Source organism: Schistocerca nitens, chromosome 4 (genome assembly GCF_023898315.1).
Source record: "Schistocerca nitens isolate TAMUIC-IGC-003100 chromosome 4, iqSchNite1.1, whole genome shotgun sequence".
Lineage (NCBI taxonomy): Eukaryota > Metazoa > Arthropoda > Insecta > Orthoptera > Acrididae > Schistocerca > Schistocerca nitens.
This window is the reverse complement of record NC_064617.1, coordinates 410,103,066-410,109,267: the sequence shown is the minus strand read 5'-3', so window position 1 is coordinate 410,109,267 and position 6,202 is coordinate 410,103,066. Positions and strand designations below refer to the sequence as shown.

At 35.6% G+C, this 6,202-nt stretch overlaps 1 pseudogene; it reads right to left on the bottom strand.

The window, feature by feature from the left end:
* Positions 1–5,311: 5,311 nt before the first annotated feature.
* LOC126254365 (5S ribosomal RNA) lies at positions 5,312–5,429 on the bottom strand (annotated as a pseudogene).
* Positions 5,430–6,202: the final 773 nt, after the last annotated feature.

Below are 6,202 nucleotides of genomic sequence, written 5' to 3'. Positions count from 1 at the left end.
CCTTTTAGTATCTCCAGGATTCTCAGATACGTAATTGATTTTCTATTCAAGATAAATCACCCATAATTAGTTCACTTTTCAGATGACATAAGTATTAAGTAAGAAATTCCAATCTGCCTTCAACATCGGAGACAATTGAAATTAATATGTTTTCAGTTAGTAAAGTGTTTTCAGCAGACGATTTCTCGATTTTTTTTAAGAACAGCCTATGATGCTCTAAACATCAAAGAGTACAACACCAATCTTAAATTCAAAACTTGGGTAATATATGGTAACTGATGCAGAATCTTTAAAAATAATTCATTGTAAATTTTTACGAGAACTTAAATAGGGAAACAATTTTCGCTGCACATTTTTTCAGAACTTATAAAGGGAAACAACACATTTTAGAGCTACTTCAATAACTGCATATCATGTTGGTGACCCTACATTATGGTCGATTGTGTTTTATCACAGCGTTTTTATGTGTTTACCACTTTTGGTGGTGCCAGTCTTGGCTGAAATATTCTATGTTTTGTTTACTGATTTAGGAAGACAGATGCATCTAATGACGATCTCATAGATCGAAACCAATAATAAAATAACTAAAAAACTTCTATCAAAGACTGTTTTCAATTCTGCGTGTTGTATAGTGATAAGCATATAGAAGTATGTGTTGGTGAATTAATACTAAAAATGTTCACTTTTAATTGTAACACAGAGATAATTTGAACTGTTTATGAGGCATGTACTATCTCTCAGACAGCAGCAAGCAATGGTCTTTGGTGATTTAAGTGTATATTCTAAAAAATTCTGATGTGAAAAATTATCTGGAAATCTTATTTCGATCCCACAATTAGATCTTAATAAGTAACTTTCCAACATGGATGGGTGAAGACAATAGGACCCTCATTGCTAATGTTTTCTTACTCAAAACAAGAAAGAACTGTATTCCCCGTAACAAATGCTCTAAATCGGATCATTATGCACAAATAGTTATGACAAATGATATAGTGTCTTACAGTATAGATACTCCTCATTGTAAAACAGAATAATTAATAATTCCAGGACAAATATTTTTAAGAATAATTTACATGACCTGGGATGAAGTTTATAATAAACCAAAACCTGGCATAAAGTTTAATCAATTCCATGATAAACTCACATCATTATTTGAAAATAGCTTTTCACACAAGTTAATCAGAAGGGGCATTAAACAGCCATGTAAAGAACCATGGGTCACTAGAAGGATGAAAATACCTTGTGTAAGGAAAAGCGAGTTGTACCTGTTAGCGAGAATTTCTGGCAGTGGTTGCACACTACAAAAATTAGTCAAAATAACTGAGAAAAGTAATAATCATGAACATTATGTTTAAAATCAGTAATTAAGACAACGAAGTCTGTATGGAAAACAGTAAAACGAAAGACATGTCAACAAACCACAGAATAGGATAACATCAGTATTAATTTAAATGGGATAAATGGTAACTCATGGCAAAAGATATTTTTAATACGCATTTCTTAAATGTAGGAAAAAAGGACAAACATCTCAAGTCAAAATTCCTAAGAGTATATTGAAGAAGCAGCTTATACGAGTATAAAAATCGAACATATGAGTGCCTCACTCACTTCTCTCTCTGAAATGAAGAAAGTTACATATTCTCCGAATAATAAAAGCTCATCTGGATTTGATAGTGTTTCCAACAGAGTACTGAAGATTTGTTTCCGCATAACAAGCACTGTTTTTTCCTGAAATATGTAATGCCTCGCTAACTCAGGGCATCTTTTAGAGATATATGCCATTTTTAAACCCCTCTACAACAAAAATGGCAGGAGACATGTCAATAATAACAGACCAGTTTCACTATTGATACCATTTTCCAAAATTCTTGAGAAGGTCATGTGTTCTACGAGAGTATCTCACCTCAACAACAATAATATTCTCAATGACTCACAGTTCGGATTTTGGAAGAGTTGCTTAACGAAAATAACAATGGCATATTCAAGCAAATTTTACAAGCACTAAATAAGAAAATAGTACCAGTTGGTACTTTCTGTGGCCTGTCTAAGGCATTTGATTATGTGTCTTGCAATATGCTCTTACATAAACGGAGAGTTTATGGAACTGGTAGTCTAAGACACCAATAGCTGATGTCAAACATAGCTAACATAATGCAGAAAGTTGTTCGTAATATTTAAACCGATATAAGGAGGAATATTCTTCTGACTGTGTAGAAATCAATCATGGGTTTCAAAAGGCTCAATCTTCGGTCCGCTGTTGTTTCACATCAATGTAAATGATCTTCTATCTAATGTAGAAGAAGCACAATTAGTTGCTTTTGAGGATGACACTAATACTGTAATCAACCCTAACAAAAATACATAGAGTAACAGAAGAAATGGCAAATAATATTCTTTAATTTATTATTGGGTGGTTTTCTACGAATGGTCTCGCTCTCAGCTTCAAAAAGACACAACATATGGAGTACCACATCAATGATCAGTGTAACACATGGCGAGGAAGTAGTAACTAACTGTAAGCATCAAAACTGGCGAAAATTTAAAATGGAAAAAGACATTTTGGAAAGCCTAAAACAACTTAGTTGATGCAGATTTGCACTTAGAGTCGCTGCAAATCTTGGGAAGAGACAAATCAGTTAGTTGACAATTCTGCATGAATAATGCCTTGCGGCAGCCCAAAAACGCAATGTAAGAATAATATGCTATGCTCACCCAAGATCATATGGTAGACCCGTTTAAGCCTCACAGTATATTTATACCCTCATGAAGTTTGTTGTAAATAATCCACTGTAGCTCATGATGTACATGATTACTATACCACAACGAAAAATGACATTCATTACTCTATATTAAGGTTGTCTTTAGCATAAAGAGGCCTTAGCACAAAAAGAAATGCACAGTCCTGCCATCAAAAGTTTTGTCACTTATCCAATGACATAAAATGTCTAACAAAGAGTAGAGTTAAATTTGAAAACAAGCTCGAAAGTTTCTCCCGAGCAACTTTCATTGAAACAAAAATTTCTACTTTTTTAACGTGAAAAAGGCGATGTGTAAGAGTTATTAACTCTCAACAGAACTGAAAAAAATTGTAAGTGATTGGCATGTAGCCATAGTTACATATGAATGTGTAATATGACTGTAAAATGACTGTTCCACATCGTTACAATTAAACATACAAATGATCCACGGAAAATGAAACTAACTAACGGAACGGTGGGTCGCTCTGTATATTTCCGTGTGATTACGTTACATGTAGTCAATTAAACAACTGCGTTCAGCAAGTTTTATACTTTGTGTCATTAAAAGTAATGGATAGAAACAAATTAGTAAATTAACAAGCTTTCCTAATTTTGATTCAGCAACGTTATGCGTGTAAGCTTTCTATAAGAAAAAAATTATTTGAATGTGAGAAACTGAAAAAATTGGTTTCAAAAACTTTCTGCTCTTGTAACTTGAACTTCAGGTATCGTATTCAGTTGCTGAGCAAAACCAACTGTTGGCTTGCGCTGTGTTGCGAATGTGAACTGTGTCATGAAACAGAACTTTAAACTTCATGAAATGAATGATTTTAAATAATGAAAGTGAATCTAAATAAATGCCAGAAGAAACTAACTGTGTGCTCAGTGAAACTATATAACCAAAACTTAGTACCGGAGTACATTACGAACGTTGCATGATATGAAGTTCACTGTTAGACTAGGAACATCCACAAAAATAAATTACAGCTCTATTCAGAAGAACATAATTTTTTTGAAATTACCAACACTGTTCACAGAAAATTGATGTACTAGCTAGCATATCACCTGACATTTCCGGTTACACACTGTTTGCACAAGATTGCAAGTTGAGATCTACCCTCCAATAGAAGTGACTTACCTCTTGCTCAGCATTTTGTTTTTGTGTCTGGGATACTGCCGTTCACGATAGAAAATACAAATAGGCAGATGAAGCAGCTAAAGATAAATAATCTACTCTAAATTTGTTTATCAGAAACAATCGGTGACTTCCTGGGGCATAAGGCGACATGCACACACAACAAACTCTTCACAACTCGACCATGAATCGTGGAGGCGGGTTTTACTCTAAAATAAAATCGTTTTTGAGAAATAAAACTTTGATTATTGAGAAAAGGACAGCACATCGTAAGAAGACTCTAACAATTACAAGATCCTGTCAATGCAAAAATTACAAACATACTTTTGAAATTCCTTCAAAATCTTTTCCATCAATATAAAGAACAACCAAGTATTGTAAATGAGTTTTCATCTCCATAATAATCTTAAACATTAAAAAAAATGCAGATCTCATTCTCTGGATAACTCAATTTCTCGCTAATACACCTCAGATAAGAGTGTCCCAGCACTGCACAATAGATTGACTAGCAAGTCACCCATAGATAAATTTAAACACAGAGTCATCGAACTCTTGCAGTGCCCTCATTCATATTTGTTCCAGTACACTGAAGCTGAATTACTTACAACAGCAGCAGAAAACATATGTGAATGTTACATATGTAATTACAACCATCATTAAGAAAGAAATCTTTCAATCCTTAAACGCATAGTATAAGAAATGTTGCTCAACCACTGTCATCGTATAGGTGATTGTTTAGTATAGTTAAACTACAGCACCACAATACCTATTTTCTTTCATAAAATGTGTTGTAAACAATCTATTAGAGTTCAGAAATAATACTGTCATCCATAATTACAAAACTGGATGAAAATATAATTTTCCATAGATCTATTTTTTTAATTGACTTTAGCTCAGGAAGAATGATTAATCCTGTTATCAAAATCTTTATCAATTAGTAGACTATATTAAATTTTAAAATTTCAGTCAGCGAGCGGAAGTAATCACCTTTATAAAGATGATGAAGATTTTATAAAAATATACAATGTTGTGTGCAAGTCCTTCGCCTTAACACATAGAACCGTGACTTGTTTATCGATGGGATATGCCTGATAGGCATAACTAACTGTTCTGGAAATGAGTATGTGGACAGATAATATCAATATAAAAAAAATTGTATGCTACTGAAAACATGAGTCAAAATTGTTACACAAAAGGCAAGAGGGAAGGAAGGAATGAAGATAGAAAAACTTCGCCCGAACAGGTCTCGGAGGGCCCATCGATACCGACCGGCCGCCGTGTCATCCTTAGCCCACAGGCGTCACTGGATGCGGCTGTGGAGGGGCATGTGTTCAGCACACCGCTCTCCAGGCAGTATGTCAGTTTACGAGACCGGAGCTACTACTTCTGAATCAAGTAGTTCACCAGTTTGCCTCTCAAGGGCTGAGTGCACCCCGCTTGCCAACAGCGCTCGGCAGACCTTATGGTCACCCATCCAAGTGCTAGCCCAGTCCGACAGCGCTTAACTTCGGTGATCTGACGGGAACCGGTGTTACCACTGCGGCAAGGCCGTTGGCGAAGATAGAAACATAGGCGTTTACAATCTCAGTGACGACGACAGAGATGAATCACCATTTTGGATGAAACAAATAGGATGGAAATCGGCAGCGTCTTTTCCATGAGAATCCCTCTGGCATTCACCCTAAGCGATTTACAGGAATCACGGCTAATCTAGTCTGCATCTTCTGACCGAGGTAGATCTGCAGTCGAAACATTGTTTTGGTGACTATGACAGCTCATCGTAAAAAGCGGAAACAGGGCTTTGATACCTTTTACTCGAAGTGCGCTTGCTGGGTACGCTGTCTAAGCTACTCCACACCGCGCATTCTTTAAAGAGAATAACCGTCCAGTTGTGGAAAGAGGAGCTTAGTGTTTCAGATTCTGATGACCCAAGGCGATACGTTCTCAACTACGTCATGCAAGTAATATACGCTATACTGGATGAATCAGCGAAGCTGTTCAACTCAAATATTTCCTGAAACATTTAAGGTATCGCAATTCTCTCTTCACCCAGATGATTTGTGAATTAGTCCACACTGTATGACGTACAGTCTCTTTCTATAGTTATATTAATCACAGAAGTACTGGTATCATCTTCACTTTTTCAAATGGAGCTATAGTAATTTCTGATGATAGTATCGTAGTTCTAAACGGCACGAATTCAACGGCGTTTTACTCTTCAAAATTCGATCAGTAGTTCCGGAGTAATTATAGTACCAAGAACATAGGATGCGTCTATTTTTAACCTGAAACCGTTTGTTGTCGCATGAGGATGTTCTGGCTGTTAGAT